Source organism: Dermacentor andersoni, chromosome 3, assembly GCF_023375885.2.
Source record: "Dermacentor andersoni chromosome 3, qqDerAnde1_hic_scaffold, whole genome shotgun sequence".
NCBI classification, from domain to species: domain Eukaryota; kingdom Metazoa; phylum Arthropoda; class Arachnida; order Ixodida; family Ixodidae; genus Dermacentor; species Dermacentor andersoni.
In genome coordinates this window covers 101,970,784-101,986,423 of record NC_092816.1, presented here as the reverse complement: position 1 = coordinate 101,986,423, position 15,640 = coordinate 101,970,784, and positions in this window count along the sequence as shown.

The window sequence follows — 15,640 nt, the reverse complement described above, 5'->3', positions numbered from 1 at the left end:
ACCTGACATATCTTTGCCTGGAGGGCCTTTGGCATGAATCTCGCAAAAAAAGTAATATTTTACCAAGTTCGGAGGTATTTTTTAAAAATATGCCTTAGTAATTTAAATTATTTTTATATAATGTAGTGTCAGGTAGAAACGGCGAAAATTATTGTAGCTGAAAAATTAACGCAGTCTACGAAATAATTTTATAAAACGCAAATTATGTTGCTTTATTACGCAGCCAAATAAATGCTCAAAATTATAATATGCAGTCAATTATGAGGTAATACGAAAGAATAATGTCAATACAGTGCTCTAAAAGAACGTTTGTTATTGCATATCGTTTCAGGCTTAATTAAAAAATATACATACAGCCAACTTTTGCTTTTTCGCAGAAACATCAAAGATAGCTCACGCGATAACAAATTTTTTTTCTTCCAAAATACTTTGGTGATACCTTATACACGCAATAAGCCTCTAGCCCATCTTTTTCAAGAAAATCAACGATGGTTGCTTTTGAGGTCTAGGACATCTCGCGTGGAATGATCCATACCGAAGGGCGTCGGCGTCCTATGCGCGACCAGCTAAGTCCGCATACACAAATACGGGAGTCCACAACTAGCTTACCGGCAAGAAGACAAGGCAGCACGATAGGGTAGTCACTACTGCTAGCCGAAGTCTGAGCAGCACCGAACCCAGAGGCCGATAGATCCTATGCGATGAGTTGTATGAAAGAACAATAGCGTTCAGAATGTTTTTCTGCGCGTTCCTCAACATTAGGCCACGCTGACATATACAATTACATCGTTCCAAGGCCAACTACCTCATTCACTTGATCGCCACGTTTGTCATGTTCCGTAGCATGAGTGCGCGAGTCCACATGCGTATCCATCCGAGAAGATGCAAAGGTTCTGCGTCTGTACAGCTTCTAACGTAGACGATGACTTTAAACGTAGTTGATATTGTCTTGCACTGACATTGCGTCAACACAGAAAATAACTCCAGTTTCAGCTCTCTTTATGTATATCAACAAATCCTCCCTGCATTTCAGCGCTAACAAGGTGTGTTGGATGTCCACTTTTTTTATTTGAGGCAAATGCTCATGTATAATGCACAAAGACTTCAATAATAATAATAATATATAATATATGGGGTTTTACGTGCCAAAACCACTTTCTGATTATGAGGCACGCCGTAGTGGGGGACTCCGGAAATTTTGACCACCTGGGGTTCTTTAACGTGCACCTAAATCTAAGTACACGGGTGTTTTCGCATTTCGCCCCCATCGAAATGCGGCCGCCGTGGCCAGGATTCGATCCCGCAACCTCGTGCTCAGCAGCCTAACACCATAGCCACTGAGCAACCACGGCGGGTACAAAGACTTCAAGGACGCAGAATGAAACAATGAGCTGACATTTACAGATGCCCCAATCTGACCACCACTTCTCCAAAAAAAGCTGATTGCCGTATCATATAACCTAAAGAAGTGTCGCTGATGCTATTACAGGTTGGATTGCGCTACATTTTGACTTGGCACACAGAATAGAAACATACACCACAAAGCGCAGGTGTTTGTTTCTCTTCTGTGTGTCTCGTCAAAAATATTGCGCAATCTAACCTATAATATGCTCTACCAGCTATCAGACTTGTCGCTGATGCACTCTGAAACTAACTTTTTTTTAGTCGGCATTTTTCATAAATTATCATCACCAGCAATGGCTCATACCTCCAAAAAACAAGCAACAATGCAATCGCACATCCCCCTCGTAACACGATGGTTACAAGCACTCAGAAAAAGGAAGCTAACAATGCATCCATTCATTGTAATGACGCATACAACGTCTAGAACAGCGTAAGCTGCAATAAGGAACAAGCTGAAAGCAAAACATCTATCGTCATCAACAATGGGTCATAGGCCGGTGAGCAAGCAAAAATGCAGTGGTTCATGCCGCCGTAAGCAATGGTTCATACCCCCATAAGCAATGACTGATACCCCTGTAAGGCAGATGCCACAAAATCTCAGCAAAGTGAAACGAAGAGTGCATACATTCATTGAGACCAACAGAACAGCACACGCTTAATAAAGAACAAATTCCGAACAAACATCCGAAGCATAAATTAAGCATTGCATACTGCGTTCAGCAGTTCTAGTGGTGGTTTTGCAACAGCTTCTCTGGACATCCGCTTTCGCAAGGCCGAGAAGGCGAATCAATTTTATGATGGCGTTCAGTTAAATTACGAGCAGTCTGTAGAGACAGGATGCTGCTTGAATGACCGAGGTGGGAACACAACGACAAGAGTAAGCAAAGACGACTTGGTGCATTCGCCAGCTTTCTCCAACGATTTCAATTTGAATTTACTTCAAGCAAATACCAACAAGGGCAATGCGGTGCGTTACCAGGAAAAAAAAACTGTTTAGGACCGCTTGAGGAGACCTGGCTACCACAGGCCTGAGAAGCACACAGGGCATTGGTGCAGAGTGCAATTACTATGCACAATCCCCTGTAACAACCTTCCATCTTTAAGGCTCTAGAAATTAGACATCTGTTTAAAAATAGGGAAACAGAAAAAGAAAAACAACTTCGAATCACACATGAGGTTGTAACAGATCAATGAACAATACCATACCTAGAATACCGAAAAAAAAAAACAGTCAACTCACACAAAACAGAATTATATCATAGGTTAACAGGAATTCACTGCCAGTGGGCTGCTAGTGATAAGTATGCCTCTCCGTTGGCTTAATGAAGTATTAGTCAAGGTAATGTTTTACTCATTGCACATGGTGTTCAGTATTGTGGGTAATAAGAACGGCAACCTTCGTTTACCATTTTTTGTGTGACATCTTAAGATGTTCTTCTGGTTCTGTCTTCATGTACTATATGTGGTTACGTTTTCGACTAGCTTGACTACCTTAATTATTACTCCATCATTATTTGCCATTAAGAGTTTGTACTTTCCGCATAATTTATAACTGTGAAATAAATGAACCAGCATGAGATTGTGCTTCTGAAAAAGGCTCGCTATGTGAGCAAGGAAAGGAGCTTGGTTATCAGGCGAACTATTCTTTTTTGTAAGCGTGTAATTCTATTCAGATTTTCGATTGAGCAGTTCCCCAGACAAGAAGTCCATAGTTAATTTGGGGGAGAAAAAGGACATGTTGACTTATATAGGCAAGTGAAAAGAGTGGCGACCCATTATGACCACGATTCTAAACCATTTACCGACAATATACGTAACCTTGTCATCCCAAGTCATCTGTTCGCCAAAGATTATTACTACCAGCGTATTTACAGGTGACGCTAGCTCAATCTCAATATGATTTAACTTAATTGGATGGAGCTTAACATATTTGTTGCGTGCACAGAAGAGAATGCCGGTGCTTTCATTCACGTAAATGTTTAGCTAATTTTGAGTCGCCGAGTCATTTATTTTGCTTAGTGCATTATTAGCTCGTAATACTAAGTCAGCACCTGATTTGCCCGCAATAAACATACTCGTGTCGTTGACGTGTATTGCATGTCATATGTCTACATTAGTTATTTCATTTATGTAAAGTGAAAAAAAAAGAGTCCCAACGTACTATAATGAGGAATGCCAGGCGTTATCATCTTTTGCTTCCTGAACTTTCACCTGCAATATTTACAAATTGTGACATATTCTGCAAATAAGAATTTTAAAAAATTGCGACTCCCCTTATACCATATTGTTCTAGTTTTTCTTTAATTGTACGCCATGATTAATAACGTTAAATGCCTTCGTGAAATCCGAAAACAACCGAAGCACCACGCTCTGGGATTGAAAATTTTCCAATATGCACTAATTTTGTTCTAGAAGACCAAGATCAGTCGATCATTTTTTTTTTACGAAAACCATATTGTGCCGGTTTGAAGAGAGTGTGGCCGTCAACAAAATCGATCCGACCTTTTAAAACAGCCTTGTCTAAACCATTAGAGAAAATTGGCAAATCAATATTGACCTGTAGTTAGCTATGCTATATTTATCTTCTTTTCTATATATTGTCACTTTTGCAATCTGCATTTTTCTCGTAAAAATTTCTGTGCGCAAGCGTGTTAAATATGTGCGTGAGAGGAGGTGATGGAAAATCAATGGCGTGTTTGACAGGTTTTATTTCGAATCCTCATGCATCAGTCGTCTTACTATTGCTTAACTCCAGAAAGTAAGCGACAACTTCGCTTTCTTAAATAGGTTTGAGAAAAACAGTGTGATCAATACAAGAGTACATGTACATTGTCTGCGTCAATGTTTGGACCAGTACTTCGACCTGGATGGCGCGTGTTACCCGCCTTTCCCGTACATTAACGGCATATTGGGATGGTAGTTTCACTATTCTCTTGCATCGCTGCAAAGTCCATGTGCAATAGCCATCTAAGTGTTACTGGTAGTCTACAGCAAAACGCACGCTCGAATAATAATAAGGAATCAAGATCATCCCTTCCGGACTTGGTTGTTGTCGTAATAAAGCTTTAAGGCTGTTCTTTAACCCATTCCTAGCACCCCTAGGACGCTCCCAAACGACCACCCGAATATGTCACAACTCTCCATGTAAGAACGAAGACCACACTACAACCGTACTAATGAAAGCATACCATAAACAGTAGAGGAGGTCAGACTCTTTCACTGACACTTCCATTAACCAGTATCAAATAGAGACAGGCTTCGTGAGCAAGTGGTTGGACCATTAAGGTATCTGGATGGGCATGTCGAGTTGCCGCTGAGTTCTGCGCTTGTGAAATCTTTGTGTATGTACAGCTGCTTACTAGTCCTGAAAAAAATTATTGCAGGTTAATGCCTCGGTCGTTGTACCTGTTTCTTTTGCTGGCTTCATCTTCATTGACGTCATTAAAAATGAGTCCGAGAGGCCGCTAACAATCGGTCATGGTCAGTCCCTTAATGATCGCTTTATCAGGCGCATAATCAGCGCAAATGCGACTCATTATTCGCAGTCGTAGAATATATATTTGAAGTCATTATATAGGATTCAAGAAAGCGTCCAAACAACCCTGCCAGTGTAGTTTCGCCAAAACAAATCATGTGTACTGAAGGCTGTGTACAATTTCGCTGCTTATTCTAGGCTGCGAAATCCGAAATCACTCGTGTGCATTTTGTGCACGTTAAGGATCGTCAGGTGGTAGCAATTTACCGACTCTCCCCCCTCCTTACGCCGTTCCTCATAATAATGCTGTTGTTTGGACATGTAAAATGCCCCAATTTAATTTTAAACTGCTTATTCTATAGGTGTGCGTTTGCGGACGACTGTCACTGGCATCGAAGGGAAAGCTGTGCGAAGGCATAGCGCGCACACATACGCGCGCTCTTGAAGTATGTCGCATATTCTCATCCTTGTAAGTTCCTTCTGGAAAGCAAACCGTAAAGCACGGTAATATTAGGACAGCAAAATTAGATAAAGACCACTACTGAAAGCAGTTTTGTATTAACGCGAAAGCATTATATGCCCCATTACTTGAACATCTGACGGCGCGACCTCAAGATGGTACTAAAGATGGCCGACACCGTAAAGAATAAGGAATTCATGAGCCATTCCACTCAGTGAAGGTGGATGGCCAGTGAAGCTCTTTAACACACGACAAAGAAGTGGCACGGAATTTCGAACAAAGGTACGAGCACATTTATTGTCTTGATTGGTGGTGACCGTGATGAAAGGTATGCACACACATAAATTTATACATGGTGTTCCACGTAAACTGAACCAAGGATGTTAAAAAAGTGGTTAGCCGCAGTTGAATGAAACCAAAGATGACGTTAGGTTAGGGTCCATAGAGTTCTTTTTTCATATATTCCACTGAATACCTGAATTAACTAAGATGAATTATGTAAAATTTTTAATATTCACTTGAGGGCCCAGCGCTTTTCGTTGCATAGTAGAGAGCATTCAGAAACGACCGATCCAACTTTCTGGGGCAGTGTACATGCTGCGTTGTCATTTTTCGCGGCGTTTCAAAAAAGCCTGCGAAATAAGAAATAAAACCACGTGACTGCACTATCGTATTGCACTATCGGTATGCATTCAGCATGCACTATCGTACTGCAGCGCGCTCGACCGCGCTTTGTGTGAAAGAACCGTTGCGCGTGCACCGTGACGAAGTGAGCGGCCACGGCTGTAGGAATCGGGCTTCGCATTGTGTCAACATCTTTGGCGGTTGCACGCGGAAAGACAGGTACAAGCAGTATTTTATGCCGTACTTTGTATTTGCTTTCCAACTGTTAAGATAGGTTCAATGCAATTTTAACTGGTTGCTTGGTTCTTGCACTTTTCTGTAGTATAACGGGTCTCTTAGAGTGGATGGGAGCCCCTGAGAGCCAGCAGGATCTGCAGCCACCACTTTCTGAATGGCGAGAGATCAAATTATCCGAGAAGTCCTGCTTACCTTCCAAATATATTTCCAAGTGCGTACAGAGGCACCACGCCTAGCACTTCTAAGTGGTATCGACGGTAAGACTAAACTTGGCGGTAGGTCTTTTCTGCTGGCTGACGTGGGATAACGCAGCCAGAGCAGCAGCATCATGTTTGCTTTTAAAACGTTCATTTTTTTCTGGTATTTGCAGGAAGCGCTGGTAGACAGTAGTAGATGTTTGAAAATGGGTTATAACCAGGCCTGAAGCGCCAGGTGATGGCGCTTTAGCGAACTTTGTGGTTTTTTAATGCAACAAGACTTTAAGGCACATTGCACTAAATTTCAAGAAAGAACAGAGTAGATCATTTGAGAAAATTGCTGCGCGTACATGACGCCGCACAACCTCGGTCATGGAGGTGATAATCACCAAATTCGTAAAAGTTTTATACTCATTTCATCCTATTCTCTTTGTTGCCATCAAGTACATTTCTTGGCTACAGGCTGCGAAAATAGAAACTTAATGTCAATGTGTGCTCAACATCCATCTGAGCGGCCTTGTTTGCATCTTACGGATGCAGTGACTGGTTGTAAAATAGGCTCAAGGTGTGTATTCTGACGACTCCCCATGTACTGGTCATAAATATGTGCGTCGCAACTCCTTTGGGAGTTGAGTACTTAGAGCACTCTTTAAGATATATCTTATGATTGCAGGTTGCGGGTATGCGGTGCACAGCATTTCATCAGACTTCCAGCCTCCGGAAGATGTCGTGGTTGACTGCATTTCAGAAAAGGAAAATAGAACGACTAGTACAGCTTGCTTGATAGCTGCATATAGATAGTTCTTTCCAAATTTAATAAGCAGCAGGATTCTGTACTATTTCGCTTATCAGTAGTGAGAAAAACATATCCTTAATGCTACACCGTGTCTTTTGCATATTCATATGCATCAAACTGACGGGCCAATTCTGTTGGCAGTATTCCTGATGCATCTTTCTAACTGCAAAGCTCAAGCTGCATCAGCATATATGTAATGTGAATGAAATAAGTGGCAATTTTAGGACTGCATTACTTAAATACTCAATGAGGGTAATGTATAGCTGCCATTGTTGAAGCAGTAATTATTCAGCCTCTCCGATAGCTAACAATATTAAAGACAAATGTAGTAGGGCTGTGTACAGCAGAGTTTATTAGTTACATCTCATATTTAAAACAACATTCAGATTACCAATATATGTGAAATCTTCAGGGTTACGCCTCATTGTGCATTTTGTAGTACTGCGCTATGGCTTGGGATGCCACGCGATGACAAAGGTTACTGCATTGTTGCAATTTACTTGCAGTGTCATGGCTGATCACACAGGTGGAAGCATATGAAGGGTTTATCTCGTTTGTACATCTTGTACGTCGGATCATAAACAGATCCTTGTGAGTGGAGAAGATAAATTGACACAAAAAGCCTATTCCTTTGCTGTATGCAAAGCTGGAAAGCTGACAAACAAGTTAATGACTGGTTATTTATCATTGGTGCCTACTGGATAATCTTATGTTGTGTCCAAGAAACATGGATTGCATGCATGTAATCTAAGGGAAGAATATTATCCCACATACATAATTTAAAGTTGATGTGGCCATTTTCTGTACTAATATTTTTTGTTACCGTGTTCTTAAAAAATTATATTCTTCGTGCATGCTTTTTACATTCCTCGCCTTGCAGTTTCCTAGTTTTAGAAAATATATCTACCATATGCCTGTAAACTCTGAATGCTAGAAATAAGCAATTAATTTGTTCTGTTTCTAAAGGCTTCTGAACAATAAAAAGTGTATTCACTTTTTATTGAGCTGTGCATCCTATGAAGAAGAGTACCAAGGCTGTTTCATGAGGCACAACAGAAGACCTCGAAGACACTACATGTCACCCGAAGAATGTGTTGGTGTCAACACAGACTTCAACTTGCCAAAGCTAGCAGATATTCGCAGCTTGTAGCCAAGACAAGATGGCAGACATACTGAAATCCATTCTTGGAGTTTCAGTCGCAGTTTTTTAAAAGCTGCGAGCAATCATTATTGATTCTTTTAAAGCACAGAAAACTGAAGATGTTAGCGTTTCAAACAAGCTTGTTTTTTTTTTTTTATGAAGCTAAAGCTAAATATATCCTGCTGTTCTTTGGAAGTACTCTTCGGAGTATACAGGTCCGCCAGATATAGGTACTTTCAGTGCTCAATGTTCTGCATGAAAAATCGAGGCCTCTCAGATATTGGCCGTCGTGATCAAATAATCAAAAAGAGATACCAAAAAGCTTTCAACCACATTATACGGATTGTCAAGCTATTAGTGACTGCACAGAAGTTGCTTGTGCTGTACCAACCTGTGTACATGAACGTGTTCTCCTTCTTTCGGATTATAGGAGGTGTTTTGCTATCAAGTTTACAGTAATTATTACGTCTAGTAGCATTTTCAGCTTCCTTTCAAGACGTCATGGTGGTCGTTCCATAGATTCATTTATTACAGCAGATTGTTAAATTTTGCATCTCTTAAAACCCGGGCATCTTGTGCTATCAGAAAAGGGATTTCCTTAGATGAGAGTCAAGCTTGCACAGAATGGGGTAAAGTTTCAAATGCCAGCGTTTGGCTACCCCAACTATCCGTTTAATTAGAACTCAACAATACATACCAAGTGGAAAATACCAAGGATACATGCGGAAATATACATGTACCGGATCAAAATATAGGATAGTCTAAAAGACTGTCCTCAGACCTAGTTCCTCACGTAGAAAAAATATATATATTGTACGTGCTGCCATCTAGTGAAAGCGGGGAGACATAGTTCCCTGTTACTGCGCGTCTGTCACAGGGTTGTCTGTCACGTGTACGGCATCCTTACATGGGGTTCGAATGAGCATGAGCAGAATGAGACACTCAGAAATGTGCTGCAGCTACTCGTCAAGGCTGGAGTGACATTGAATGAAACCAAATGCTTGTTTAATGTTTTGCGCCTCACATTCCTTGAACACTGGCTAGACCAAGACGCAATACGATCCAAGAAAAAAGAAAGCTGAAGCCATTATGAAAATGGAGAGCCCAAGAAACAGGATCGAGCTGCAGAGAATTGTCGGAATGGCAACATGCCTCGCCAGATTCGTTCCCAACCTCTATCTGGAGTCCTGCGACTACTTAATATTTTGCTGCCAAGGAAGCAAGAATTTGCTTGGGATGCTCTACAACAGCAGGCATTCAACAGATTGAAGTCCATGCACTCGTCTCGCCCTGTCCTTGGAGTTTACGATCCATCGAGAGAAGCGATCGTCAACGCAGATGCATCGTCCTTTGGACTTGGTGCATTAATCCAGCAGAAGCAAACGAATGGCATGTTTTCTGTCATCGCTTACGCTTCACGATTATTCTCAGAGGCCGAGAAGCGTTACGCGCAAATCGAAAAAAAAGGATCTTCTTTAGTCTGGGCATGTGACAAGTTCGGTGATTATCTTGGCGGCAGGCTGTTCAAGCTGGAGACGGACACTAAGCTGTTGGTTCCCATCTCCACTTCGAAGAGCCTTGATGACCTGACACCCAGATTAAAGAAGTTAAAGATGAGAATGATGTCATACCAGCACGAGATTGCATACGTTCCAGGCAACGACCTTCTAGTCGCAGACACTCTTTCCAGAGCACCTCTCTAACAAAATAGAAGACACAGAGCTCGAAGAAAACGTGGAAGCTTTCTTATGCTCTTTGAAAACCTCTTTTCCCCAAAAGGAGCACTGCCTTCAATGGTTAAGGGCATCTCAACAAACAGCCCCTGTTTGTGCGCAAATTCGCCGGAGGAGTAAGAAAAAAGAGTGGCCCTTCAGGCGAGATTTACCGGTATACTTAAAATCCTTCTACGAGCATCGACACCAGCTCAGTCTGGAAAACAATTCACTCCTCTACGCTGCTGGAGTTGTCATCCCTTCCTCTTGCCAAAACGAAGTCCTACGGCTCTTACATGAAGGACCCTTCGGCATAACAAAGACACTTGCTCGAGCCAGAGAGTGTGTCTGGTGGCCCACTATAGGAGCTGATGTCACGTCCCCGGTGAAGCAGTGTCAGCAATGCGTCTAATGAACTAGTAACAGAAAAATGCTACTAAAAAGTTCATACTTTCCAAAAACACCCTGGCAATGCATCGCAATGGACTACACTGTTAGAACCAGTGGTGGTTGATAACAACAGATTTCTATTCAAGATACCCTGAACTGGCTCGACTCGAGAAGCTAACGTCCAATGTTGTAGTCAACCACTGGAAGTCATTTTTTGAATGCCATGGGATTCCTGAGGAAGTGATTTCCGACAACGGCCCGCAGTTCTCGCTGACTGAGCATTCGCTCTTCGCTCAGGACTACGCCTTCAAGCACATTACCTCTAGCCCCTACTATCCTCAGAGCAATGGAGTTGCTGAGGCTGCGGCAAAATCATGAAGACTTCCATGACACAGACGAAAGAACCTTACTTGACGCTTCTAGCTTACAGGTCGGCTCCTTTAAAAAATGGGTACATCCCTGTGATGGGTCGTCGGCTAAGAACCAAGCTTCCTCTTAGTTCCACCTACCTGACACCCGAACTGCCGGATCAAGAGAACCTTCAGAAGCTCGAGGAACATTACCGGAAACGTCAAAGACTTCGAGAGATGTCACGGAATCCGCGACCTGCCGGAGCTATTCTACGGAGATGACGTCTGGTTGACAGACCTCAATTGCAAAGTGACAGTACAAGACCCAACCGATGAGCCTCGGTCGCAGAAGGTTAACACCGAATCTGGTGGCTGTACGCAAAAACAGGGCCCAGCTACTGCGCTACTGCCTTGCAAAAACCAACGCAGAAAGTGTTTGTATCAGTGAACGTGTAGCAGACGCCCGTTCGTGTTGCCAAGACACTTCCCACATGAATACTAGGAGTGGGAGGAGCGTGAAGCCGCCTGACTGCAGCGAACTTCGCTTGCTCTCTTGGGGAGATCTAGTGTTCCTGTATATGCTCCCGCAGGGAGCAGAGTTGCGCATAGTTCCGCCGCCGTGATCCAGCTCTGCAGCGAAGCCACTCCTCGCGCGCGCAGGAGCCAAATGCCGCGCGGTGTTCCGCCTTTTTCTCTGGTGGTCGCGAGCTACAAGCGCCAATTGTTCGCAGGCGCTTAGCAAAGGGCACTTGTTAATACAGGCTACGCTCGAACGAGTCATTCGTGCAGCCGGAGGGGGTGGGCTTCCAACCAACCGAAACTTTGTATGTACCTATGTAAACACGCATATACAAACACACACACGAACGTACAAATATGGGGTGGGACCGCCTTCGATTCCCCAAAATAATATACTCCCGTGGTTCGAACAGCTCCAAAGTTCGCTCGCAAACGCGCAGTACGTTGCCACAAACAGCGGTGCAATGATTTTCAGCATGCATATGAAGTTGTCTTATCATGGCCAGAAAGCAAGAAATGTTTTAAAGAGTGTTTAAAACTTCACACACGTAAGGTGGACACTTAGCGCATTTTGGCTGCCGAAACCAGCCGATTAATGACCGTCGCCAAGAGAGCTATCGTGCCTGCAGTTATGTCAGTGACCGTTAACAGAGCGCCATTTATCACTAACCATCGTTCACAACAGCTGCACGTTTTCGATACATGCGGTGCAGACACAGATTTAAGCGCATTTCAAATGTTGACATGTGCACATTTTAAGCAAAGCTTACTTTTATTTACTATTACTATTTAGTAGTACTTACTATTTAGTAGTGCTTACTATTTAGTAGCAGCAAATCTGCAAATAGAAAAAGATTCAAGATGCAAGAGCTTCTAGCTGCTCCTCTGAACGCACGATCGACGGTCCACTGATTGCAATGGCGATGGTACTGACGGAAACGACGAGTTCGCATGAGTCGGCGATGCGCCCGTAAAGTTGGCTTCGCAGCGGCGCGGATCATTTGACGTCATTTTTCGCGCTCGGCCAATAGCGGTGCGAGCGGTGCCGGAAAAGGTATGCGCAACTCTGCTCCCTGTGGGAGCATATACAGGAACACTAGGGAGATCTTGTACATGCTGCCATCTAGTGAAAGCGGGGATACATAGTTCCCCGTGACTGCGCGTTGTCGGTGATCTGGCAGCGCGTGCTCTTCTTGGTATAGAACATGTCTGAGAGACTATTAAAGGTGTGCGTGTGTGACTCTTCGTTTGGCCGTCTCGCTCTTCCTTCCTGGCTACAACATAATAGACGTGTGGGGTGCTTCAAAATCTATAAAAGCCAATTATCAAAGCCAAGGAATACCGCTGAGGCTTCCAGCACTTTGCTTTCATCACCTCTGTATCTATTTTACAATCATGCAGCATTAAATATTATCATTCATAGTTATAATTTGTAACAGTTGTCTTGCAAGGGAGACACAGTGCTTGCATGAGCATGTTCTTCAAACGTCTTTAACCCGGCATTGCTTATTTGACCCTGAAAAATAAAATTGAAGGATTCTCACTTCTTATTGCTCACTTTGGTGCAAGGATGTTGTTATTGCTGGGAATAAATGCTTGTAATAGAACGTGTCCAGCAATGGAACAGGTGTGACAACAAAGCCGCCTTCCACTGAAACTTCAACGATAATTTGCTGTTTCTTAGAATAAACAGAAAAAAAAACACTCTGGATTTGTGTATATTAATTGTGAGTTCTTTTTACTTCCAGGCTGAAGTCCATAAATATTAAGTCACAGACGTTACTGATGTGTCTACTGAGCGCAACAATATTTTTCTCATTACACGTGTAAGGGTATTCAACTTTTAAGTGTTGCGAAAACTGATTCTTGGCATACAATGCCGTCAGGTGTGCAGCCGAAACAGTGCTGATCAATCATCATTGCAAACACTCAAATACGGACTTCAGTGCACATCTTTTTCTCGAATGACTTTACAACTGATCTTTCAAGGCAGTTCTATAGGCTGTGTCAGGGGACCAGAATGTATTGTCCGTCAAAACGCTTCGTACACCATGGCAGGATCCCGTCTGGATGTGTGTGGCCGGCTGCTGGCAGATATGCGAATGGTCCACATGCATCTTCAATGAGCCATATCTCTTCTTGGCTCTCCTTGTATTTGCTTCAATATAAAGTATCTCATCAAGAGTGACCACAATCTTTGACGTGTAAATCTCCATTTTAAGGTCTCTGTTCGTCCAGAGCTCTAATGATCGGTGAACTGCTGAGGTTCGCATGTTTCCCTCTACAAATGGTGCTATTCGAAGGGTGGCTTCATCTTCTACTCCTTCAAAGACTGGCGGAGGGGGGGGGAGCTTGTTGCCAATTGCAATGAGATGTCAGCGGTTTTCTGCCCACAGGACATCAAGCAGAGTGGCTACTGCTGTCACATCTTGAACATGAGAGGCTGGAGGTGGCTGTGCAACCACCTCTTCCACTTGATTACCATTGAAGCTCTCTCGGCACGGTCCCTTTGATAAATCCCCAGGCTTTTAACAGACGGCTTGCCCTACTTCCTGGAGTCATTTGTTTGTGAACTGTGCACTTTTGTGTTGGCATATTGCACCGCAGCAGCATTGTGTTTGCAGCGTCCACCCGGTGCTGCTTGCCAAGTACATTTTACATATTCCAGCAAGACATCAAGTAATGTTGAAAACGTCAACAACATGCGACTTCTTAAGTTGCGCTTTGGTAAGCTAGCGTCACAATTAGTAAACAATTTCGCAAACTGTACACTTTGTAAACTTGCCATGCAATTAATTTCAAGACTAGAGTCAGTGTTTCAGTAATGTGTGAAGCAACGCGACATTTATGATAAGATGATGCTGCATTTTCTATTCAGACTCGGAGCACTATAACAAGCGATACAACATGAGCCTAATTCTACATTGGGGTGCGAGGTTAATAGTAGTAATAAAGATGGCGATAATCAAACTAATATAGAATATAAAAGCAATATGCTCTTGGCTAACCAGAGAGGCGACTTTTCCGCTATGTCGTTTTCAGACATCTCACTCGCGTGCTCTCATGAAAGCATCGAAACGCTGCGCTTATTTAACCAGGGAACACGTAAACTCCATGCTGTGCAGAAAGGGGTAAGACGCAAACTTAAAAACCATCAACCCTTAATTATTTCCGGAGACCGATCTGTGCCATTTTACTCAAGTTCATCATGCTGGTTTGCAAGCTTTACCATAGCTAGCATTTCATGTTACCGTGCCTGTACAAACCATTCGCCGGTGTCACGGCGCTCCACGAACCTATTATAAAAATACACGGAATGTAAACGAAGCAAGTGTGCATAAAAAAAAAACGTTGGTCATGGGTGAAGAAATGAAGCCATTAGCAGCCTGGGCAGACTTACGATACATACTTAAAGCGTTATACTTACCATGAGCTCCACTTTGTAGGCAAGCTTCTTCATGCTCATCTGCAGAAAACAGTTTGCGCGTATGGAGACGGTGGTGTCTCAGAGAGCCGTGACATCGAATACATATCCACTATTACACAGTCCGATGTCGTTCTGCACACTGTGACCAGAGAACTGACTATTCAGAACATGCACTAGAAGCAAATCGCACGCAAGCACTTCAGCTGTGCCTGTAGGTTAAACAGGCATCTTCGGCACGAGGCCCGCCCGCGGTTCCAACGTCCACAGCTACGCGGCTTTCAGTGGCGCCTATAGGCGCATCGCGTGGCGTCTAGACCCCACTCAGTTCAAGCAGGCTGCATTGACAGACAGAGCATCGGAGGCATTTGGTTCTGAGTTCACAAGATGACATACGAAGAAAGTAAACGCTGCAAGCAGGACGTCAGAGGACGACTGCGCCGCTGAGAAGGTTATGTTCACAGGGTGGGAGCTATGCACTCGACTAGAACACATGCCTATCAAGACAGTCGAAGATACGGACGCTTCGTCCAGCTGTAAGTGTAGACAATGCGAAAAACCAAGATTCTTGAGTGAAGAGTTCACAGTGGCGAAGAGGCGAACGGAAGAGTGGTGGCAGTTGGCTGTGGACAGCATAGCAACACGGCTACGAGAGGGCCGTATCGCCAGTGAGAGCTAAATGCGAGTGCTGAGAGAAAACCTCAATGAAGAGAGTGAATGTACAGTTTCTCCGCATGTACAGGTTAAAGAAATTCAGTGAGCTCTGCTGACTACAAACTAAAGACCAGCATGTGACCAGCCACCCAGAGACAGCGCCACAGTGCCAAGGGATTCTCAATCTGAATCTAGGGACGCAATAGCCAGGGGTCCTATAATGTAAAACTAATCCAATATGTTTTTATTCCAATCTC